This window comes from Hemicordylus capensis, chromosome 1 (genome assembly GCF_027244095.1).
Source record: "Hemicordylus capensis ecotype Gifberg chromosome 1, rHemCap1.1.pri, whole genome shotgun sequence".
NCBI lineage: Eukaryota > Metazoa > Chordata > Lepidosauria > Squamata > Cordylidae > Hemicordylus > Hemicordylus capensis.
Genome location: NC_069657.1, coordinates 153,495,439 through 153,519,758, shown reverse-complemented (window position 1 = coordinate 153,519,758; position 24,320 = coordinate 153,495,439). Strand labels below are relative to the sequence as shown.

The 24,320-nt window shown below is 45.5% G+C and overlaps 1 long non-coding RNA gene across 3 annotated transcripts; it reads left to right on the top strand.

The window, feature by feature from the left end:
- The first annotated feature begins 3,555 nt into the window (after positions 1-3,555).
- LOC128340476 (uncharacterized) lies at positions 3,556-20,914 on the top strand. Of its 3 annotated transcripts, none has more exons than XR_008313741.1 (5): positions 3,556-3,886; positions 8,402-12,868; positions 13,496-14,771; positions 18,572-18,826; positions 19,710-20,914. It is a non-coding gene; the product is annotated as an uncharacterized LOC128340476 (long non-coding RNA). The 3 variants fall into 3 exon arrangements; XR_008313740.1 differs by adding an exon at positions 7,232-7,297 and having other exon boundaries at positions 18,572-20,914; XR_008313739.1 differs by having other exon boundaries at positions 18,572-20,914.
- The last annotated feature ends 3,406 nt before the right edge of the window (positions 20,915-24,320 follow it).

Genomic DNA, 24,320 nt, shown 5'->3' with positions numbered 1-24,320 from the left:
GGGGGGGCGCTAGTTTTGCATTTAGGTAAATTCAGTAAGTTTTGTCCCTGAGGAGGATTTTAATTTGGGTCTCCCAAGTCCAGCACTCCTAAGCCTACACTGCACTGGTAGTATTCATTGTCCTAGTTCAACATGCCAACAGTTTTACAAAAAGCAGAATCGCACATAACCATTGGCTGATTGTCTAGGATAAAGAAGGATTTCCCCAAGTGACTGGGAAAGGACATTATTAATGTTTCCTCTTAGGCCAAGGGTTTTCAAACTTGGGTCCTCAGATGTTGTTGGACTGTAACTCCCATAATCCCTAGCCTCACCAGCTAGGGATGATGGGAGCTGTAGTCCAACATCTGGGAACCCCTGTCTTAACCCAATGATGTACCACAAATGGCTAAATAGTGCTGTCCTGTGCATCTCTGCTCAAAAGTAAGTCCCCACTGGGCTCAGGGCATACCTCCTAGTAGGGGTGTTGAGCTATAATCCTAAACACAAACAGGCCAATCTGTGAGCACATCTGAAAGGCTAATGAAAAGCATTTCATGGTGTTCTTTTAATTTTAAATAAATGCATAAACTGTATTAATCAGGCTTAAAAGATCACTACTAGATACTCATCATACTCCCTAACATTAGAGAGTTCATTCAAATGGGAACCAACCTTAAATCCAAATCCAACTTTTAAAATAGATAGATAGACAGATAGACAGACACATGCATAAATGCGTTTGGAGGGTGTTCAAATACCCCTGCTCCCCATTATTTTTTAAAAAACGTACTCATGCCTTCGATTTTGTCTGAGCCTCTGCTCCAAATCATCCAAACATTTTTCTCTCCCCCACCCAGAACACTGGGGGCTTAAAAAAAAAAAACTTTGCAAACAAAAGAGAGATATTTTCACCCTCTTTTATGCTAGAGCTGGTGGGAGAAGAAAAATTAAGAGGGGTGGAGGGGAGGAATTAACTCAACATCCAAGCATAGACCACAGCTCAAATGCAATAATTAAAAAACACACACAAATCTATTCCTTTCCTCCAGGGAAAGGGCAGGGGAGACTGGATCTATGTTTACAGGCAGAGGGGAAAGCCAGCAAGGTGGGTTGGTGCTTCCTCTTGTAAAGCCAACAACCTTTCACTCCAAAAAAGCAGCAGGAAATCGCCTCTTGCCAACTTGAGAGCATCCACCATTTCCCCCTTCTTCTTTCCCTTCTTCAGCTTCCAAGCTGAGTCTGGGGGCGGTAAGAGGAGAATAGAAAGGAAAGAAATATTAATTGCAAAAAAAGAAGACTTTCCCAGCTCAAGGCTTTCTGGGTGCTGAAAGGACCAATGGAGACAATCGGGGTTGGAGAGAAGATCTCCTGCAAGTCTCACAGTCTTTCTCTCCCGGCCACCACTCTCCTTGCACCGATTACTGCCTGCCACCCCGCCCCCTTTGCACTCACACACTCTGTCGCTTTGTAAGTAACGGCCCATTACTTAACTTCCTGATTAAAGTGACCAAGGTGGAGAGAGCGGCAGGCATGTGCTGTCCTTACCCAGCCCGCCATCCTCCTCCTCTGGCAGCACTCATTAACCCTCATCACCCCTGGCCGATCACACTACAGATGCCCCCCAACATTGGCGCCCCACTGCAATGCAGTCCCTGGTTACTGTGTTGTGCCAGCCCTGTGTTTCAGATTATCTAGACCCATTTCAAACTGTCTTCCATGTGGGCTATGGGGTTGAGACTGCCTTGGTTGGCCTAATGGATGATCTCCAATTGGCTATCAACAGAGGGAGTGTGACTCTGCTGGTCCTTTTTTATCTCTCTGCAGCTTTCAATACCATCAGCCATGGTATCCTTCTGGACCACCTGAGGGAGGTAGGATTGGATGGCACTGTTTTACAGTGGTTCCATTCCTACCTTTCTGGTAGATTCCAGATGGTGTCACTTGCTGATTGTTGTTCTGCAAGCGAGAACTAGATTACTCTGGTTTCTCTTCAGATCGTATAAATCTTTCGCGAGAACTAGAGTGTGGAGTTCCACAAGGCTTCATACTGTCTCCAATGCTTTTTAACATCTACATGAAACCGCTGGTTGAGATTATCAGAAGGTTTAATGCTGGGTGTTATCAATATGCTGATGACACCCAGATCTATTTCTCCATGTCGACCTTGTCAGAAAATGGCATATCTTCTATAAATGCCTACCTGGAGGCGGTAATGGTCTGGGTGTAGGATAACAAACTGAAGTTGAATCCAATAAGACAGAAGTACTGACTGTAGGGGATTGGGACCTGAGAGATGGTTTAGATCTGCCTATTCTGGATGGGTTTACATTCCCCCTGAAAGATCAAGTGCGTAGCTTGGGAGTACTCCTGGACCCAAATCTCTCCCTTATTTCTAAGGTTAAGGCAGTGGACAGGAGCGCTTTTTATCAGCTTCAGCTGATACGTCAGCAACGTCCATTTCTGGAGGTAAATGAACTTAAAACAGTGGTATATGTGCTGGTAACTTCCAGCCTTGACTACTGTAATGCACTCTACGTGGGGCTGCCTTTGTACATAGTCCAGCAATTACAATTGGTATAGAATGTGGCAGCCAGATTGGTATCTGGGACAACACAAAGAGACCACGTAACACTGGTTTTGAAAGAAACTGCACTGGCTGCCAATATATTTCTGGGTGAAATACAAAGTGCTGGTTATTACCTATAAAGCCATTAATGGCTTGGGTCCAGGGTATTTAAGAGAGCTCCTCCTTTGTCATGAACACTGCTGCCTGTTACAATCTTCTGGAGAGGTCCAGTTACGGTTGCCACTAGCTTGTTTGGTGGTGACCCATGACCAGGCTTTCTCTGTGGCTGCCCCAGGACTTTGGAATATACTCCCTGCTGAAATAAGAGCATCTCCTTCTGTTTGTTTTCAGGAAGACCCTCAAGACTCACCTGTTCTCACAGGCTTTTAATTAGAATTAATTTTAATAATTGTTTTATGCTACTGTTTTTGTTTTGTGTATTTTAATCTGTGTAGATTTTTAAATTTTGTTTTAAATTTTGTACACTGCCTAAAAATGCACGTATCAGTCGGTATAAAAATATGATAAATAAAATAATAAAATAAATAATATTAAAAAGTAACCACAAATGTTCTTATATAAACTGCTTTGCGTAGCTTAGAGTTGGATAAACACTATAAGCTTAGTGTTGGATAAACATCTGGATAAACAGATGCATGCGCAGGATTTAAACTTTTGTGGGATCTCATCCCCCCACCTCCCAAAATCTAAAGAAGCACTCCTGAATCCTCACCAAGTATGAAGTGCATGCTTACTGAATTTTAGGATGTCAGAAATGAAGAAGCTGAAATCACAAATCCAAACAATGCACAAAAATAATTGAAGCTGGTCCAAGAACATTTCCTAATTGTAAAACGGTAATTTACATTGGTACCTCTCCGCCAATGGCTTTTGAGCTATGACAGCTGATCATGTGGGGAACAAAATGAAACAATCTAGCATATTTTGAGCCAGGGTTGTGTAGTGACTAGCAGGCGCGTAACAACCATAGGGCAAGGGGAGGCAGTTGTCTGGGGGCCCCACTGCCTGGAGGGGCCCCCCAGAGGCACCTCACGTGACTCCCCATTGCCCCCTGCCCAGCCCCAAGGCCCCTCAGCCACTTGCCCTGTTCGCCGTCTCTCCTGCTTGTTCTCCTGGCCGGCAATCGAGCAGACAGGCTGCAAAGAGCTCCTTTTCTCCCGCCTCTCAGCTGATCGGCGGGTGGGCGGGGCTTCCACGGAGGCCTGGTGTAGGCCTCTGTGAAGCCTGAACTCCAGTAGGGCCCAAGCCAGCCAGGAAGGAGGAGGCAGCCAGAGAGGCCTCCACTGTTCTCTGCAGCAGAAGACCCCTTGCTGCCAGGTAGAGTGTGAACTCCTTTTTGTGGTTACCTTCCCCACCCCCCCCACCCGGATATATAGGGATCTGCTTGCCATAGGGCTTTGAAATGGGGGGGACTGAGAAGTCTCTGAATATTTATTTTTAAACAGCTTGGAAAATTTGCTGGCTTAAAAAAAACTCTTAAAAGTCCTATAAGTGGCTTGTTTCATGGCAGAAAATTACAAAAACTTCTGGAAGAAACAGTATTATATTTATTTTATTCATTCATTTATAAATGCACTTATGTTCAAGTTGTTTTGCAACCCAGAAGGTCTGAGTGAGAACTGTGAAGCATGTCTTCTGCTTTTATTTTATTTTATTTTTCTTGTGTGTGAACTGCTCCCCAATAACTTGCAGGGACTTCAGGGTAAATCTGGCCAACATGTGAATGCAGCACCTCCATTCCAGAGGAGAGGTGTCTTAAAGGGCTTTAAAAGCCTCCTGTGAAAAACCTCCTGGAATCAAACTTGACTGAATTTGTTCAGAATTCTGAGAAAACAAACATAGGCTCACCCTGCATGGTTGAAAGTCTCCTTGGCTAATCTGCAGCGAGGGGCCCATTTTAATCATTTATCTTTCTAGTGTGTTCTAGGCATTAAAAGTAAAACAAATGTATAGTACTCAATGTATATCACTATATATTGTGAGGTGTGCGTGTGTGTATTCAGTGAAATGTATTTCCAGGCAGCATACTTATTTTGGAATATCCGACTTAAATCCTTGGGGGCCTGGGGTGTGCGGAGGCCCTGGACTTTGAGTGGGGGGGCCCCATTTTAAAATCTTGTCTCTGGGCCCACTCCAACCTTGCTACGCCCCTGGTGACTAGAGTGTTGGACTAGACATGGGGAGAGCCAGGTTCAAATCCCCACTCGGTCACCCTGGGCCATTCGTTATTTCTTGGAATAAATATGTAATAATATCTATAATAAAATCATTCATATATATATATATATATATATATATATATATATATGTTTGTGGATATGTTTGTGCAAAATAAACCATACTTCACAATTACCTACAGGCATCAAATTTTGCATACATGATTCTGTCATTTAAATTAGATAAATGCACTACTTTTTACACTGGAATATGCTGGGTAAAAGGTTCTGTTATTGTTCTCAACAGGTTTTGTGGGGTTTTTTGCACTCAATAATTCCAGAGTGCCCATCACTTTTGCCCATCAATAATTCAAAAGTTACCATCATGCTCAAGAGAAGCAGAAGATCTTTCTCAGATTCAAATTTACTATGTATGGCAATTATAAATTATTATTATTATTATGTATGGCAATTATACAATAATGTTTGAAGCTGAAATCCTACAAATTTACAACTGTTCTTTTAATTCCCTTTTGCAAGCACATTAATACAAAATTCTATCACATATATTTAATTTCTTGAACTTTCCTATCAGTATAGTTTGTGCAAAATGACTTTGCCCAGTCAGCAATGAGCTTTACCTCCTAGAAGATAATATTTTGGTGATGGAAAATCCTCCCCACTAAGTAAAAGTGGACAGAAACCAAACTAGTCTAGCTTTGGTCACTTTTCTGGAATATATTGGCATCCCCAGTGTGATCCACACCAGGCTAAACAAGCAAACAAACAAACAATTTTCCTCATCTACAGTTGCCAGAATTGTGTTGGCTGAAATCGGGATGCTGGAGGGGGGAGCACTTACCTCAGCGGGTCACCAGGGTGGCGGCTGCTGCTGCATGGCAGCAGTGGAGCCAGAGTGGGACAGTGGCAAGAGAACTCTCCCACCTCCCAATTAAACTATGTTACGTCTGCCAGACTCAGGAGCCAGGCATGCATGCTGGAGACAGGCAAAACTAGAGAAAAGGCAGCGAGCGCCAGTGAAACTCCGTTACCCGACCTGCCTCCAGCTTCCTCCCAAATGAAGCCGATCTATTTTCAGGCCTCTGCGCACATTCAAGATGGAGAGAGCAGCAGCAGCTTTAAAAGTAAAAATAGAGCAACTCAGGGCGGACACCAGTGAGCTGCAAGAGGGGTGGAAAGGAAGGCCTGTATCACAGCAGCCTGCCTACTCTTTTCACACGGGCATCTACGTAGCAATTTCTATGTAGATGGCATTTACATTAGGGATGTGCACGGAACCAGGCAGGAATGGCTCGAAGGGGTGGGGACTTTAAGGGTGGGGGAGGGTGCACTTACCCCTCCCCCCACTTTCCCCCCACTGGCGCTGGAGTTTTGTAAAATGCCTCATCAGACGTGTGCGATTGCTACATGCGCACACGCAACCCCTGGGCCAAAGTCCAGTGCCTCTACACATACTGGGGGCCTCCAAGTCATCTTTAGTCTGTCTTGGGTGGTGTGGTGTGTGCCCTCAAGAACCTATGCGTTAAAAAATGATGGTTAACTTGCAGCAGGGGAGACTCCAAAGGCTTTTAGGTCCAGGCTCCACAATTACCTAGGTGCACCTCTGGCGTTTGGTCACATGATAATAAACCTGCTTGAGTTCTAAGCATAATACAGCTGTGTAGTTCTTCAAAGCATACAGCTTCACCAGCCAACCTGGGCCAATAATGAGTACTAGCTGACCGGGCACAGAGCATCTCTGCCCCTAGTTCTCCACCACCTCTGGCTTCACCCGCCGGCCAGCCACCTCCTCAGGCCGGCGCGGCTTCAGCTGCCTCCTCAAGCTGGCCACCTCCTCACGGCTCCTCTATGCCCGGGCTCCACCACCCACCCAAAGCCTGGAACTCTTGTGAGTGGAACCGGCACTCTCGCGAAAGTTCCGCGACGCAGCCCCATGCATCCCCAGAGGCACGTCTTGGAGAATTAATTATATAGATCTTTTGAACAGTCTCATCTCTATGGCTACATTAGGTTTGTGGGGGGGGTTTAAGCCCTGAACCACCACTGGAGTTTGCATTCTTGGCATTAAACGGTGAAATGAATAACCTTTTTGTTGAAGGCTAATATTTATGGGTCCAGTGAAGCATTTTACATAGCCTGCCAGTAATGAGCTACCCTACCATCAATAGCCAATTAACTTTCCAAGACTGTAAATCTACGGCAATAACCTGGGGACTGCAACTTGCCTTTCCCAGGCAAGTACTTGAGGCAAAAGCCTGAAATTGAAACTAACTAGACATAGAATAAATACAAACCATTACTGGGGGGGTGGGAGGATGGTTTGTTTTATTTTGTGTTTTTGAAGCCCACACGCCATCCCAATGGAATGCAGCATTTAGAGAGTTTAAAGTTTAATTACTCTTTTTGGTTTTGGTACACTGGATAAATCGGTCACCTATGAAGCAACATATTCAAGAAGGCTTTTTCTTCATTTAAAACATTCCAGAATGAAGATTGCTGAATCACACAGGACAGGCTCTAGAATACTCTATTCAGTGCATTTCCAATATAGGTAATAAATGCTACCAAGGCTGTAAATAAAGAAGGAGGAAGAGAACTGAAGTAAATCAGGTTCTGAGGGGTTTCCCACTAAGCCACTGTGTGTCAAGGGTAATTTCTGAGCCCAGTTCAGTGTGCTGATTTTGACGCTGAGAGACTGAATTTTTATTGATTTGAACTTTTCCCCCTCAAATCCCTTGAACATTTTATGGAAAGGTGGAATATAAACACATTTCCAAGATAAATATAAATGAATCGATGGCCGAGATGAGGGTAAGAACCACCTCCTCCCCTTCAAACCAGCCCATTCATTTAGATTAACATCAGAAGATCAATCAGAAGAACATCAACATCATTTGCATTCACCCTGTGCCCTCACCAGCTCCTGAGGTGTGACAGGTGAAAACACAAGTCTTTTTCAGTTGTGGCATTTAGGCAGTGGAATGCCCTTCTAAGAGAGGCCCACCTGGCTGCTTCTCTCCATTTGCCTTTCAGCAAGTGGCAATGACCTGGCTCTTTCAACAGCACTTGAACTATATGAAAATGATTAATGGGCTGAGGGGTTGTGCTATTGAGCTGGTTACCTGATGTTTTGTTTGCTGCTATTGTGGTCTTGTTGCTTAGCTTTAATTATTGTTCTGATTTTTCTTATTGTTGTTTTATTGTTTATCTTGTGGGCAGAGAAATGGGATAGACCAGGGTTTCTCAACATGTGGGTCTCCAGATGTTATTAGACTTCAACTCCCATAATCCCCAGCCCCAGTGGCCTTTGGTTAGGAATTAGGGGAGTTGAAGCCAATTACATCTGGGGACCCACACATTGAGAATCCCTGGGATAGACAATTTCTAAATAAATACATTTTCCTTACTCTTCCCTCTGATTTTTCACTTCCCCATCCATGAAATTTCTTTTTTTATTTCTAATCTCTAGAAACAGAGGCCAGGGATGTAGTTATATTTGAACAAAGCGGAACAAATGTCCCTGGCCCACTGATGGGGGGGGAGGCATTGGCTGGGCAGGACAACAGCTCTCTTCACTCTCATGCATGGGAAGTGTGTGATATATTTGCATAGAAACAAGAGAAACAGCATCCCGAAAATGTTTGTCTTTCACCAGGTCCTTACAGTTCTTCTGCAACAGAGACACAGATGTGGTGAAGACAATACCGTGAGTGCCCGGCCAGGCAAGGGTCCATCTTCCCCGGGCCCTCTCCAGCCTTGCTACACCCCTCATTCTGACTGAAGAAGCACTTGCGGAAGGACATCATGCTAGCACAGAGCTGTAGCGCTGACTACTTGCACTAAGTCTGAAGGGCATGTGCTCAAGGGCATTTATTTTAAGAGTCACAAATTCATTCTGGGGCAACATGAAAATATATACACGTGAAATATGTAAATGTAATTTCTGTACTAGAATACACAACGTGTTTTGGCAGAAGCATGGCTTGAGCAACAGATGCAACTGTGGCAGGTCTTTTATTTTAAATGGCACTGTTGTGCAGTTGTACAATTGCACAAGTCCCTTTTTAGTGAAACACTGCAGTCTCCCTGCACTAGTACAACTTTGCTCGTCCTACAAACACTTCTTTAGTCAAGATGTCAACCAGAGCAGCTAGCAACCCCTCTTGGCCTATTAGGATCCTTTGTGTAACTGGCCACATTCGCATTCCTTTGGACCCAGGGTTCCATGCCCCTCCTCCCGCTCTCCTATCCAAATTCAGATGTTCATGTGAGCTGCAGTGTTCCCTCTAACAGGGACTCTCAGATGTTGTTGACTACAACTCCCAGCATCCCCAGCTGCAATAGCCTTTGCTTGGGATGATGGGAGTTGTAGTCAGCAACATCTGGGAATCCCCATTAGAGGGAGCACTGGTGAGTTGCCTCTCAGCAGTCAGCAAGACTGCAGAGAGGCCGGGGAGCCTGCTGTGCAGGGTTCCTTCTTGACAGAAGGACAGCCCACACAGCCAGTCAGGCCAGAGTTGAGGGAGAAGCTTCCTCCCTCAACTCCAGTTCCAGGGCCAGCAGCCCGCGGTTCCAAATTTGGACATACCACAGGTTGCTTGGAACCTCAGGTTGAGGCGACAAAACTGAATTCAATCCAAGGAGTCCCAATCCTGGACCCTTGATTTTGTCACTGCACCTGACTGCAGTTCCCCACATTCGGACATAACAACCATGGAACTGCAGGCCTATTCAACTGCGGTTCCGTGTTATGTGCAGATGTGGCCATGACCTGAATTGGGCCTTGGAGGCTGTAATGGGCTGGATGTGGGCTAGTAAATTGAGATTGAATCCAGACAAGATGGAGGTGCTGGAGGTGCTTTTGGTCAGTAGGAGAGCCAATCAGGATGAAATGATCCAACTAGTTCTAGATGGGGTTGCACTCCCCTTGAGAGAGCAAGTGCACAGCTTGGGAGTACTGCTGGACCCAGCTCTACTTATGGATGCTCAGGAGGAGGCGGTGGCCAGAGGTGCTTTTCACAGCTTTGGCCAGTATGCCAGCTGTGTCCCTTTCTCGAGAAGGCAGAGGCTGTATTATAATTGAAGGAGTTAAACTGAAGCCAAACAAATGCATAGCTCAGCCTTTAAGGAAAAGGCTGTGGACTGAAGTAGTAAGCTAAAGCCTCTAAATACTTTTCTTTTCTCATGAGCCTGAGGCAGAAGCTGAAAGGAATTGTTAGCTGTATAAGGCCACTTACCCATCACTTAGTAACACAAACATCTTGTTGTACTAGAGTGCTTAGACTCAAACTAATTTAGCTAATTGACTGGTATCATCATCAAGTTGACCTCACCACAGTACAATGCAAATGGCTAAAAACATCTCCTTAATGCTCCATTCTCAAAGATTTGTGCTGCTGTGTGTACAATGCTGTGTCCTAATGCCCACACTCATTCAAAGTTACCATCAGGATGCCACCTTACCTGGTTGCCTGTGTCACCCTGTGGAGTCCAGCAGAGGACATGGCTTCCCTCTTTTGGGGCTTCTTTCTTCCCCTGAAAGGAGCAGGGGTGAAAAGGTTCCAGGCTGGTCAGTTCCTGGTGGGGTTGAGCAGGCAAGGCAGGGATAGCTACAGGGAACAGCTCCAATGGGGCCACCATGTTGGGCATGACAGGAAGCAGGAAGTGAGACCAGAGAGGGGTTGGGACTTGGAGTAAGCTTTAAGCCCTGTCAGTTTTGTACTGGGGCATTTAAAGTCAAGGCAGCCAATGATGAGGGCTACTCTTGAGCATGGGAGTCAGATGTTTCCTGGAGAGGGAACCGGCTGGCAGCAGTAAGACAGGAAGAGGACTGAGGTGATGAAGTAACCTCCTCCCCAGGCCTACTCTGAGGCTGACCTTGTCTGTTCCCATCCTGTAATTCTGGATTCAAGAAAGACCAGGAACCACCTTCTCCCCTTTGGAATATTACGTGTCACATATGCCAGTATTTGTTGTTGCAGCAAGACTTAGGACAGAGCACCCCATTACACATGCAGCCTCAGGAGGAGCTGATACTTTGTGGAGAAGCAGCAAGAGGAATGAGCTGCTTAACACTTCCCTTGCCTGCCACTCTTCCACTTTAGCTCCTCCTTCTCCAGTTGCTTTTCAAATGTGTGTTTATCTCACAAATCTCCCTGTAATCCTGGGAGAGGAGGAGTGGCAAAATAAAAGTGGCCAGTGGAAAAAGAGTGATGCAACCCTTTCCCCGCCTTTCCCATTTCTCCACTCCAAATCCTGAAACTTCTTTTTAGAAGAAAAACCCATGGTGGTCTTGTTACACACTTTTGTTTGTAATATGCAGTTCACCCTGGATAGGACAGTATGCAGGACTGAATACCTCAAAATTGATTTCAATAATAAATAGTTCTACACCAAGAAGAACTGAATTCTACAATGTGCATATATTTTAAAAACTGTTCAAATGTACATATGTAGTGACCAGCCACCCCTCCCCTAAAGAGTTAACTGGAAGTTAACCCTGTCCTGACTGACAGGCTGGTGAACTCCAGGGGTCAGCCAATCAGCAGAGCAGGTGAGTGGGACCTAGAGAGCCATTGGGAGAAAGAGAAGAGCTCTTTGTTAGAAGAAGCTGACTGGGAGTGGAGAAGAGGACATGCAGCCATAAAGGCTGGCTGCAGGAAAATGTCCCTTCAGTGGGTCCCGGGGAAGCCAGGAAGGGAGGAGGCTTGAATCCTCTACCAAGGTTTGGTGAGTTCAAGAAAATGAAGCCAGGGCTTTTGGCTTTGGTGAGTTAGTCTAGGGAAAGGTCTGTTTAGTCAGATTTCGTGTTGGACCTTCAGTTTCTTTTGTGTGTGTTTGGTATATCCCTGATACTGTTCTAGGTGTGCTTTTGCTTTTTCATACATACATGTTCTTTGCAACTGGGTAAATACGATTTTTAGAGTGTGCTGCACCAAGATCATCTGGGATGCTTTTTGAAATATTCTTGTGACCTACTGAGTATTTTTAAGTTGTGCAAATATTTAGACTCAAGAAATGACTGGATTGAGACAAGGTAATAGTTTCAAAATAAAACGAAGAATTTATTTGAGGGGGTGATACAGAAAAGAGAATTGTGTGACTAAAACAATTACAAATACATTTCTAGATAAATCTACTATTATGAGGCATTTTAGCTTAATGTCTAACAAAGATACATTCCTAAGAAAACCAACTGCAATGAGGCATTTTAGCTTAAAGTCTAATTGTGTAAGTTCCCAGGCAGGCAAGAGAAAGAGGCTTGCAAGAGAAATAGGGGGTAGCTTAGATTTAAGAAAGAGATAGTTTGAGCCTAGTTGCCAGGCAAACAGCCACCTTCACCTGTTCTGGACAATGGGGACTCAGGACTCTGGGGAGGGTTGTAGAGACACATCCTCCAAGACAGCATGATTGGAAGCAGGTTTGCAGGGATTAGTAGAGGGAGAGGTGCCCACGAGAAGGGTACCTCTGTGGAGCCAGCTTCCTACGGTGGCTAGGCAAGCTGGATGAATCGAGAGAAGGACCAATCCGGAAAGTGGTATGAAAAACTGGACACCCCCAGTTGCAATGGTGCAGCAGATTGCACAAGCTGCTAGTGAGTTCAAGCTCTTTGCAGGTTGCAAGAGAGCACAAGGAGTGCTCAGTGGAGTCCCAAGTACAGCGCACAATGGAGTATACAAGGAAGCACTTGTTGGAGTCCCAGGTAGCAAACCCAAGGGAACACACTGATTCATGGAAGTGGGAATACTTATATCCCAAAACATACCTTGGGGGCAAACTCCTACTGCCCTACTTGTCTGATTAGAAGTGCTAGGATGGACCTGCATGGAATGCATTGTGTCTGATTGCTCTTTCCTGGGTGTAACAATGTGGGAATCGCCTTTTATGTGCAAGGCTGATTGTGATGAAAATCAGAGTATGCAGGTGCGCAAAAGAGTATGCCTGCCTAGACGGGATCTCTAGTAATCCTTTCACTGATTTCAATAGATATACCTCTAGGTCTACGTCACTGACTCATCTTCTTTGTGATGGGGAGACCATTGTTTCACTATCTTATTTATTTTTCTTCCAGCTTGGCATAATTGGCCCGTTAGCGTGTTGTTATCTCTTGTGAGAGGATGAGGTGAGTGAAGGCATTTCACGCTGAGTTTAGAGTTGTCTTGGATGCCAGTTAACTCACTGAAGTTAACTCTGGAGACTGCTTAGCTGGGGCTCCCGCATAGGGAGGAAGCGTGTATTTTGATTCCCATTCCAATTTGCTTTGTTTGTAGCCAATCTAGGGAGACTAGCCCATTGCCAACTGAGTGGCCTGTCTCCATGTGTACCATAAACTAAGAACTCATGTTACTGTGAAGCTCCTGAGCATATCCAAAGTGCAATCTCCAAGCCTGGAGATGCAACTACAAACAGGGAGGCTCATGGGAGCCGGGCAGAATAAGCACAGCTACCAACAGCATTGACTGATGGACCTCTTGCTCAGCCCAAACTCTGCACACCCCATTGCTGAGATATCAGCCGGCTTTGCCTGAAACTTGAAGCTCATTTTCACAATCTTGAGGACTAGAAATATGCCCTTTTAAAATGAGCTCTAAAATTCTCAGGATTGCTGTGCAAGGATTGCTGAAATTCTCAGATTTTCAGGGCTTGATCTGAAGGCGCATGAAGCAACAAACTTGCTGAAGTTGAGCAGGTCTATCCAGTGCCTGTTTGGGCCACTTGAGAACTGTATGTATTCCATTTTCTGTTTCAGCATGGATGAACATGGGTGTCCAGAGGCAGTCCCCCCCCACTGCCTAATTGAGACAGTTCCCATTGCAGTTAATGAGGCATACTCCCAGAAGGCGAGTATTGGATAAAAGTAGTGTGTTAATGAATACATTACTCTCATGGCACAAGGGCAAGCAATGTGTTTCCAATCTTACAAAGCTCCCCTGGAGCATGGGGAGCACTGTGAACTCTAATAGTTCTTGCACAGCATGACACATGCAGGGGGGAATGAGGGAGTTGCACGAGGGCTCCCAGCACATCCCTGCAATCTCTCAGTACACTTGTGCTTTGTTAGTCAGGATGTCAGCCACACTTAGTGAGATTTAAGCATGTACTTCCCTCTTCTGCTGAAATCAAGGAGACTTGCCAGTGTTTTTATGGCATCCCCCTTCCTTCCCTCCCTCTTTCCCTCTCTTCCCTGAAACAGGCATTACAGATCATTCATCTGCAAGGCATGTGTCCATTTTATAATTTTTGCAGGGTGCTGGAGTGATTAAGCTCTTTCCCCCTGCTTTTTTAATATTGCCACCCTGAGATCAAAAGTAGCTGGGATTCACAACTGAGAAATCTTTTATATACATTATGAGAATTAGGAAAGAGAAACATGTGGTTATATGGTCTATCATATAGCTGTATATGAACCAGTCTGACATGAAAGAATCCCAGGATGAAGGGTTCACAACCCTGAGCTGGACACAAGGGACTCCCGAGGGGAAGTGGTCATGACCTTGAGCCTGGCTCTGACCAAGAAGACTCACAGGATGAGGCAAGGGGCCTCAATGGAAATGCCAGCACCTGCTGATCCCATCAACACACCCTTGCCTGTGAGTTGGAGGATGAACCAAAAGCACCCCAATCCCCACCAGCAACTACCCAGCTACATCGCAGCCAGTGCTTAAGAAGGAGGGTGCAGCCCCTTTAAGACCCTGCAGGCTCAAGTGGGGCTGCAGTGCTGCCTCTGTATTCAGTGCCTCAGTTTGCCCCCACTATTTCCTGAGGCAACTTTGTTGTGGATGTGTGCTGCCAGCCTTGATTCTGCTCCTGCTCCTGGTTTCCCTGGCTTCTGACCCTCTGCTTGTTTTTTGGCTTTTGACCCTGCTTGCTCCTAAGGAACTGATCTTTGGCTTCTGACCCTTTGCCTGTTTGACTCTGACCTGCCTGCCCCTCCTGGACTGATCTCTGGCTCCTGACCTCCTGCTGGTTTGACTTTGCCTTGCCTGCTCCCACAGTGTGTTTCCTGCCACACCTGACCCAGCCAGGTATAACAGTATGCAGTCCATTGACTCTTGATGAAGAGAGGAGGATACTGACAAGACATTATGCTATGATTACTTAAATATACATTTTATCCTCTGTGTCCTTTGGTTTTCCCCAGCTTTTCCTTGAACCCAATCTTTGGTCTTATTGAGAAACACACCATGTTTTTCTCAGTCTGACCACCATATATTTTTTGTTATCCATATTTCACCCTCTCTGTGATTATATATTGCTTTTTAAAAAATTCTTGTTTTGTGACAGAAATAAAGTTAGCAGGCACGTAGTCCCTGATGTGGTGGGGGAAGATGGAAAGCACAGAAAGCAAAGGAGTGACAAAACTGTATGAGAGCTTAAAGCTACAGGGGAACTTGATCAGAAAAGGAACTGTTAAATACCCAAGGAGATCTTTTTTAAAAGCAAACTAGTCATAGGGTGGCATTTAAATCTTTATTTCCCAGAATGTGCTCTTTTTGATAGAAGGGATTCTCAGCCATCAATGGGAAACAAAAAGGACTCTGTCAGAAACACGTTTATTCCTCGTCTGAGAAATTCACTCACAAGAAGAGCCCTGCTGGTTCAAACCAAAAGCCTATCTAGGCCAGCATCATGTTTCCCAGCCAGATGCCTCTGGGAAGTCCACAAGCAGGAGATGAGTGGTATACGTCACCCTGACGCTGGTATTCAGAAGGGGGCTGCAAATAGTTTGTCCACTCATATCAAATGTTTGGTAAATTTTCATATAAGGAAGCCTTATACCACCCTGTTATCTTCCCATGGCTCATGACACTACCCTAGATAAGGACTGTGGCTGCTCCACAATCCACTGGTGGCTCAATATTCTTTCCTGGGTGATGGAGTGGACTGGCTTTCTTTCTTGCTTTCCGATTGTGTAATCTTGCAGTTTGAACATTTTATACTTTGCTCTTCACTGCATCTTTTAACTTCTTGTATGAGTTTGTTTTGGTTTTACTCATTGTTATTGCAATGGTTTTGAATGAGGTATTGCCCATGTATTGCTGCAATGTAGTAAATTAATACTAGAAGCATAAATTACACATCATCTTAATAATTGCTGAGCTGAATACACAGATGATTGTAAAATAAATTTGAGATATTATTTATGTCAGGTTATGAATACAGAATATTTGGGAGTAATGCCATGTTTGTGTTGCAGTATGTAGCAAGGTTATCAAACAACCCAGAATTGAATTTCTTTGTGCTGTGTAATATAAATCCTAATAAAAACTTGTAATTGGCGGCATTTAACATGGAAAACATTGAGAACTCCATTCTGATTGAAATAAATAGGGAAGGCAGTCAAGGTAATGCTGCTAAATTCTGAACTATGGCACTGCAAATGATGTTCGCAGTGAATACTTTAAGCCCATTTCAAATAATTGTTATATTATTAGGACCTGTCAGGGTTTCTAATGTTCATTGAGACTGAGTACTCTTGTATGACATACTGGGCAAGGAAGCTCTAGTGTAGTGAGAGATCAGCTTGAAAGAACTAACTGCCCAACTAACTGCAGTGGTACTGTGGGGAAGCAGGAATTTTTGATGCTCTTCCCCTTCCCCAGGAAGCCCTCTGTGCCACTCAAAAATATGTCCCCAAAGGTCAACCAATAATGTCCCAAAGGGCTACACAATCCTCAGGGGCATATTTTCTGGTGGCACAGAGGGCTTCCTGGAAAAGACGGCTGCTTTTCTCATTTTGCTGCATCAAAAATGGCTGCATCCCTGCTGCACTAATGCAGTTAGTTGGGAAGTTCTATCAGGCTGCTTTCTTGCTGCAATGGTACATACCTGCTCTGTATATCAGCTACTGCCACTACTGTTGGAAGTTCTCTGTGGTGAGAGAATCCCTTTCTCATTATAGCAGAGTGTACAGAGGCACAACACAGCAGAATTCACTTAGGCGTGCATGTATGCTGAGAGTAAAGTAACTTGGAGCCAATTCATAGTTTCAAATCAATATATAAGGCATTTATTAAGGAACTCCATTCTAGATAGGAAAGTGAGGAGTTAGGATCTCTAATCTATCTATCTAGCTGGATGCAGATGGATTCTGCATCTTCTCTGCACACATGGTGCAGGGAGAGGCAGAGGCGTAACTAGGGAAAACGGCGCCCGGGGCAAGCACTGAAATGGCGCCCCCCCGCCCCCCCAACATACTACTTTATACTTAGGTTTTTCCTCACAAGCGCCCGCCGCCGCCGCCAAGCCAGGCCACTGACTGGCCGCTAGGCGCCAGCAAAGCAATGGGGGGGGGGCGCAGGCGGCGCGGAAGGGACCGCTCGTGGGGAAGGGGGCACCAACGCGCTCCCTTGACTGCTGCAGCGCTGCTGCACTGAGCAGGAAACATTTGTATTAACAAAAAAAAATTTTTTAAAAAATTTTTTTGTCATGGCGGCGCCCCCCACGTGACCAGAAAAGATGGCGCCCGGGGCACGTGCCCCCCCTGCCCCCCCTATAGTTACGCCTCTGGGGAGAGGAGCTTGCCATGTTGCAAGGTAGAAGGACAAGTAGGGAAGAGAGAGAGGAAGGAAGTTAATCCCTAAGAGTACCAATCTACGTTTCAAAGGGATAGTGTCAGAGCAGTGGAGAAGGGGTGACCAATATCTTGACCCTCTAGCCCTCTGACTCACTGGTCTGACCTCCACTGTCTGAGACAAGAGACAGCGCAAAGTCCTTTAACTTCCAACAACTACTAGCTGTCACTGATTTAACACTAAAATTTGGCTAAGTGCTTTTCTTCATTACACCCTCCCAGAAGCTGCTCTTTTAAGAGGGAAAAAGACATGTACAAGAGCAAATGACACATTAGAAGTAATGTGTAATTTGGCCTTGCAATTCTTTAACTAGAAATCCTGGGAATTGAACTGGGTACCTTGTGTCTGGGCATTTAAAAAAAAAAAGGTAGCAAACACAAGTGCCCAAAGCAGGTCTGGAAGTTCCTCTCACAGCGTGTCACGTTTACAGCGACGTTCGTCTGAAGAGGTGACCATTGTAAGCATGATCACATCTGTTCTTGTGATCAGCAGGCTGGGGCGCCCCAGCCAGTGACACTCTGGGGGAGGGACTTCTGGACCTATTTGGGAGCCCTACTTGTTTGCTATTTTTCTATTTGAATGCCTGAACAGGGCTTGTGCTATATCACTGAGCTATACCTCTTCATGCTTTTCAGAGAGTCATGCAAATAAGCCCTTAGTGGCTGCTCCATCATTGTAGAACTTTGTTCCTTCTCAGAATCTGCCCCAGCTCAATTGTGAACTCCCCCCTCCACAAAGTACTGCCAGAAATTCCTCTTTAGGCTGGCTTTTGGTATTCATGGGCCATTTATATTCATTTATTCTTAACTTGTTTTTTCAATTGCCATCATTAGACACTTACTCAAGATGCTGAATCAAGTTGTTGATATTGTACAGCCTTTTCTGAGCTCACTTTTAATCTCTATTCGGCTGCTTTTATGTTCTAATAGGTTTGTGTTATTACCCATAGTTTGAGCCCATTATGAATTCTGGTGGATCTGAATGTGTCAAAACCATTTGTGGTGTTTGGTGCCATCTAATGTTTTTTGGTTGACAGAACATAAATATGCAGTTTTCTCATTTTGGTGGGTCCTTTTAAGTACTGAAGTTCAGCTTTATGATGGCATTCAACATGACCTTTCCGCATATGAAGCCATCCTGTTTCTCATCAATCACTGTTTGGTTTTTGAACAGGCTGCAAATAACAGGCAGAGTTCTGTACTTTTTGCAAGCTTTATTGATTGTGGCCTTTTGTTGTGTTCTGTTTATAGTGCCAAGTGTGCAGCTGATCTTCCGAAAAATGTGTTCTCATGGAGCAGTTGAGCTCTGGCAAGAGCTCCACCAGGCTCAACAAATCTTCTTTATTATCGCAAAGCTTATTTAAGATCCCGAGGAACCCTGTGGAAGAGCAGCATATGTATAATAATTATGAAAATTATGCAAATACTACAGGACCTGGTGGCTCCTACAAGAATGAAAGGACTTGTCTTATCAACATTCCACTACAATGACTACAAGAAGATCTAGTAAGAACTGTTCTGCTTACTTTCCTTTCACTATAATCATGATTGATATTTATCATCTTCACAAGTTAGGCTGCTACCACCTGAAATGTTAATGCATCTGCAATCTTGAATTGGAGTGGATGACATCACAAACTATGTTACTGAAGGGTCCCTACAACAGTACCAAATTTGGTCCAAATTGATTAGACAATTCACAACTTAGCCCACTTGCGCTTCAAATGTTCATCCACCATCTTGAATTGGGGTGGACAACATCTTTACAAACTATTAGGGATGTGCACGGAACCTGTGCCTGGCACACGCAGTCACATCAGATACTTCCAGTTACTTCTGGTAAAGGTGGCAACAGGGCGGCAGGGGGGTACGCTGCTGCCCTGATGGATTTTGGAAAAACAGCTCCAGCCAGGAGGAAGCGGAGGGAGGGGTAAGTGCAACCTCCTCCGCCCTTAAAGCAGTACCGCCCACAAACACACTTTTGAACTGGCAGAACTGCCTGCCATTTGAACCGGTTCCATGCACATACCTACAAGAGGGGCACAAACACAGCAAGCCGAGTGATCTCATAAGCTTACTTTACCACCTAGAGATGTACATATCAGGCAATAAAGAAATATGATAAATAAATAAAGGAAAATAGGCTAAAAATGATGGGAGATTTATTTATATATATAGTCTGGGACCTAAAAGACAGTAGCAGAGGTGCCAAGTGATCCTTCCTGGGCTCCTTTCTCTTCTAGTGTTGTGAAGTCTAATGAATGCAATACTTAAATATCAAATCAAATATTAGAGGTCCTGAAACTAGGTTTTAATGTGGACACATAACCTGCACAATGGCTGCAGATGTCTCTCTTCCCTCCCCCATTAATGGCTCTCCATTTTGCAGACTCTTGCCCATCAAATGCCCCTGGTGGCCTCATCCAAGGAAGCCTGATCTAGATTACACATTGATTTTGCTTCAAAGTGGAACCTTTTTGCCCTGTAATCTCCAATGTCATGCAGGCTGTTTGAATAAAGGGGTTTCAAGTGCAATTAGAAGGAGCATATTTCACACCAAACTCTTGAAAGGGAAATGGAGGAGGTGTTGATAACCTTCCAAAATTGAGTGCAATATATTCCTTCTGCTGAGACTCAAAGTATTTTTTTATTTTATTTTTTTCTTTCATCTGGCTGCCTTTCATATGGGGATTTCTGTTGAGGTTACTCCATGTTGGGCCTTGGGTGAGCAGCAGCTTAGCAAGGTCACAGTACACTGAAGAGGAACATAGCAGCATAGGAACATAGGAAGCTGCCATATACTGAGGTGCTTCAAATGACATGTGTGAAGCACCTGATGGCGTTCTGCAAAGAGAGTGGGCTTAGCCCACACATCACAGAGCCAGCAGGGGCTGCAGGGATCAGGGGCCACACTGCCACCAGAAGTTCCAGGATGTCCCACGCAAGCATGTGGGGCATACTGGAGAGACCCCCAATCCCAGGAGGCTACTTGCAGCCTCCCAGTCGGGGTTCTACTCGTGTGTTGCCACACGTGCCATGATGACACACAAGCAAAGAAATGAGGTTAACGGAGCACTTGCTCTGTTAACCTCATTTAAGAGGAGGGTGTTCTAGGTGGGCTAGCCGCCATGGGAGCACTGTACTCGTTCGCAAGCCTGGTGGTTCCCACGCTCCATGGAGAGCAGGCTAAGCTCCCTTAGCCCACTTTCCGTTGATCATGGGAATAGCCATTGGTCTATAGCTCAGTATTGTCTTCACAGACAGGCAGCAGCTTCTCCAAGGTTGCAGGCAGGAATTTCTCTCAGACCTATCTTGAAGAAGCCAGGGAGGGCACTTGAAACCTTCTGCTCTTCCCAGAGCAGCTCCATCCCCTAAGTGGAATATCTTATGGTGCTCACACTTCTAGTCTCCCATTCATATGCAACCAGGGTGGACCCTGCTTAGCTAAGAGAACAAGTCACACTTGTTACCACAAGACCAAATCTCCTCTCCTAAGCAGCATGAGTCCATACAGAAAAAGGATCAATAGACCAGAGCCTGGCTATTTTTTAAATTTGCCATAACAATTGTTCTCTGAGCAGCTTCATACTTGATCTTCATTAGCTTTGTTAGCATGGGTCCTTATCCTCTCTAATAAAACGCTTGGTGTCCGTCCGTGGACAGACACCAAGCGTGTGTTCGTGCCTCCCTTGGCGGTTCTGGGCATGCGCGGAGCGCATGCCCAGAACACGCCGAGTCAGAAACAGACAAAGGGACCAGGTGGCCATGTTGGCCGGTTCTCCTGCCGCCGCCTCTGCCCGCCCGGAGGAGGAAAGGACTGGGAAATACGGCGACAGGGAAAAACAGCGGGAAAGATGGTGGGGACGGGAGGGAAAGACGGCGGGGACGGGCAGGGAAAGGCGGCCATGCTGCCCGTTTCTCCTGGCCCCCGCCTCTGCCCGCCTGGAGGAAGAAAGGACAAGGAGGAGGACGGGGAAGCCGGCCAATGCAAACAGGAGGACGGGAAAGCCGGGCGAGGAGGCGGCGAAGCCGCCAACGATGCCTGCCACGCCAGCCAGAACAAATTACAGCAAAGCAATAGCGCCCGCTCACCCGCCCTCCATGGTGCCCAGAATTCACCTTCCCCGCTTCCCCCCCCCCCAAGATTAAGTGCCAAAAACGTCCTTGGTAATTGCGCCGCCCCCGCCTATCGCCCTCCCGCCCAACCAGCTGCCCAAACCCAAGTTACCCACTGCAGCCCGTGGCAATCGGCCAGAAACAAAAAAAGAAAAAGGAAAAAAAAACCTCCAAGAAGAGGTGAAGGGCTTACAAAAACAGCTCCTCCCTGGGGTTAGCCTCTGCCCAGACTGCCGGTATGGACGCGAAGGACGCCTATTGCGTCATTAGCATCCATTGCAACAGTCTGGGCAGCAGCATAGCATAGAGAGGAGCTCTTTTTGCGAGCTCCTCACTTCCTCTTTGCAAACAGCTCTGGAAACTAGAACAACAATTAGAAAAAAATGTTACACTAAGCACTACAACAGAACCCTAACAAGACAAATAGTGACCAATAGTAACACCAAGCACAACACACAACCCAAACACAACACTACACAACAGATATACACAGCTTAGAACAGCGGCCACTGCCGGTCCCCACAATTCCCCCCCCCAAGAAAAAAATGATCACAACCAGTCCCCTACCCACAGCCAGGGGCAGGGGGGCCAAAAACCCGTTATTTGCGCACGTACCCACAGACTGGCAGAACAAAATGAGGGAGAAGGAAGAGCGGGGGGGGGAAGGGAGGTAAGAAGGAGAGACACAGGGACAAGGGAGAGGGGAGGGGGGGAAATGACGGAGGAGAGACAGACAGGGAGAAAGAAAGAAAAAACACCAGGGACACAAACAAACACAACAACAACAAAAAGAAAAAGAGATGAAGAACGCATAAAGGGGGGGGGAGGCTAGCGCCCATTATTATAATGGGCTTAAAAATACTAGTGCTGAAATAACAGGCGGGGAGGGCCAAGGAAACTGAAAGTGCTGAAAATCATTTGTCATAATGCTGAGGTATTTAAAATTCATGCAAGAAAGAAGCATGACCCTGTATGTGAAAGATTTCTGGACAATTATGCCGTAACAGGCTGTGCAGAAATTCAGATAACTTGCCCCACCCTTATGATCTCAGGTTGAAAATCCACAACTGTACACAGTTCAATGCAGGAGTGGTTCAGTTCTACTAGGGAGTGCATGGCTGGCAGTATGCAAGTCTCCCAGGAAAAGGCAAACACCTTCTCCACCATGCAGAAACCCTTATGACATACTTGCTGTGCTGGCAATAACCCAGGTAGACCTTGCATCCCTGTGGTTCACTGGGGCTGAAGCAATTTGCACATGTGTGCACTCTGAAAATTGGAGGCACTGAACCAACATACTCAGTCACCTAACTTGAAATCTTGTAGATGTTCCCCAAATCAAAATAGGTTTTATCCCAGGCAAGTAGGAGGACTGCTGCTGTGTGTTTGAAAAGAATGGATGTTAAAACTATCAAACATCTGTACATTGCACCCTACCTTTCAAGGCGTGCCATGTTTCTTGACCCACTGCTGTACCTCGTCTTATGTTATGTAAGCAGAGGAGTGTGCTACTAGAAGTAGAATGGAATGTTCCTCCCTTTTTGTTTTTTGTGTTTCAGTAAATTTACTCAGGAATAGGAACCACAGAGAACCTTTTGTGCAAATGTGTTTGAGAGGAAGAGCAGCAGCAGCAACAAACTTGAATCTAGGCCATTTCCTTCTGGCTTCAAGCAGTGCACTTCCACTCTTGGGGCCAAATGTGGGTTGTCACTTATGGCTTCTCATTTTCTCTATTGTTCCTGTCCTATTCCTGGCCTGTATACACTGCAGAAATGCAGTGGAGGAATAATGGAAGTCAGCCATACCACAACAATGAACTGCAAGAGAGGCGGTCCAGTGTAGACACACCTTGAGATTCCTGAATCTTACACAATCTGCTTCAGCCCCATTATACTCCCCTAAGTTTTATGGTGCCTTGGTGCAGCCTTCTCTCCTATCCTTTTCCCTTTCAGATCCTCCACTGGCTACTTGAGCTGCTTGTAGCCCTTCTAAGCAGAGCTATATGTCCCTTCAGCAGCAAATATGTTCCTCAATCTGTGTTGCCAAAATGACACATTTACACAAAAGTATTAGCTTTGCTGCACCTGCCAGTTATCTTCTAGATTTGTTCCCTTAAGACTGTTTTCCCCCTAGTTGGACTTACTCCCAATTTCAGAGCCTACTTCCAGAAGAAAATGATTTAAAACCACTTGGGAAGACATCTAAAGTGGAGAATCAGCACATAGAATAGGGGTTAAGCACCCTCCCTACACATTTCCCCTGCAATTTCTTCCTACCCCCATAATTACCTTACAAGCAAAATACGGGATGGAGAACCTGTATTTTTCTTGTAACATAATGTTGTCCTTTCCTCAGCTGTGTTTGTGAGTGTGTTTGGGTTCCTATTTCTCTTCTTGTCTGCTGTAACTCTGGGCCAAGCATTACCGCAAGCCATTACAGAACAGCCAAACCCTCTGATCTCCACCTCAGCTTGAAGCACTTTGGGGCCTGGTGAAGCCCTTACCAAAGCTCAGCAACATCCTCCATACCATTCATAAACTCTCTACCATTCCTGATCTAAGAACCTCCATGCTGCTGCTTCACTCTCTGTCACTTGACTTCCGCTGCACTCTTTCTTTTGGCAACTGCAACAAAAGTGATACAGTTGCTCCTCAAAGGGCCTCTGAACACATCCACATAATGTGAATTGCTCCACAGAAAAGACCAGAGAGTAGCAGTCAAAAAGTATAAGCAGTTCTCTGTTATAGAACCACAGAGCTGGAAGCAGGTACGGGCAATCCATTCCAATTCCCCTATCCATTCCAATCCACCACTGGTCTACACGAAGCAGACCACAGGGGGTTATTGTCAGTGCTAGTTGGCGCAGTGCAGATATCTGGAGGCC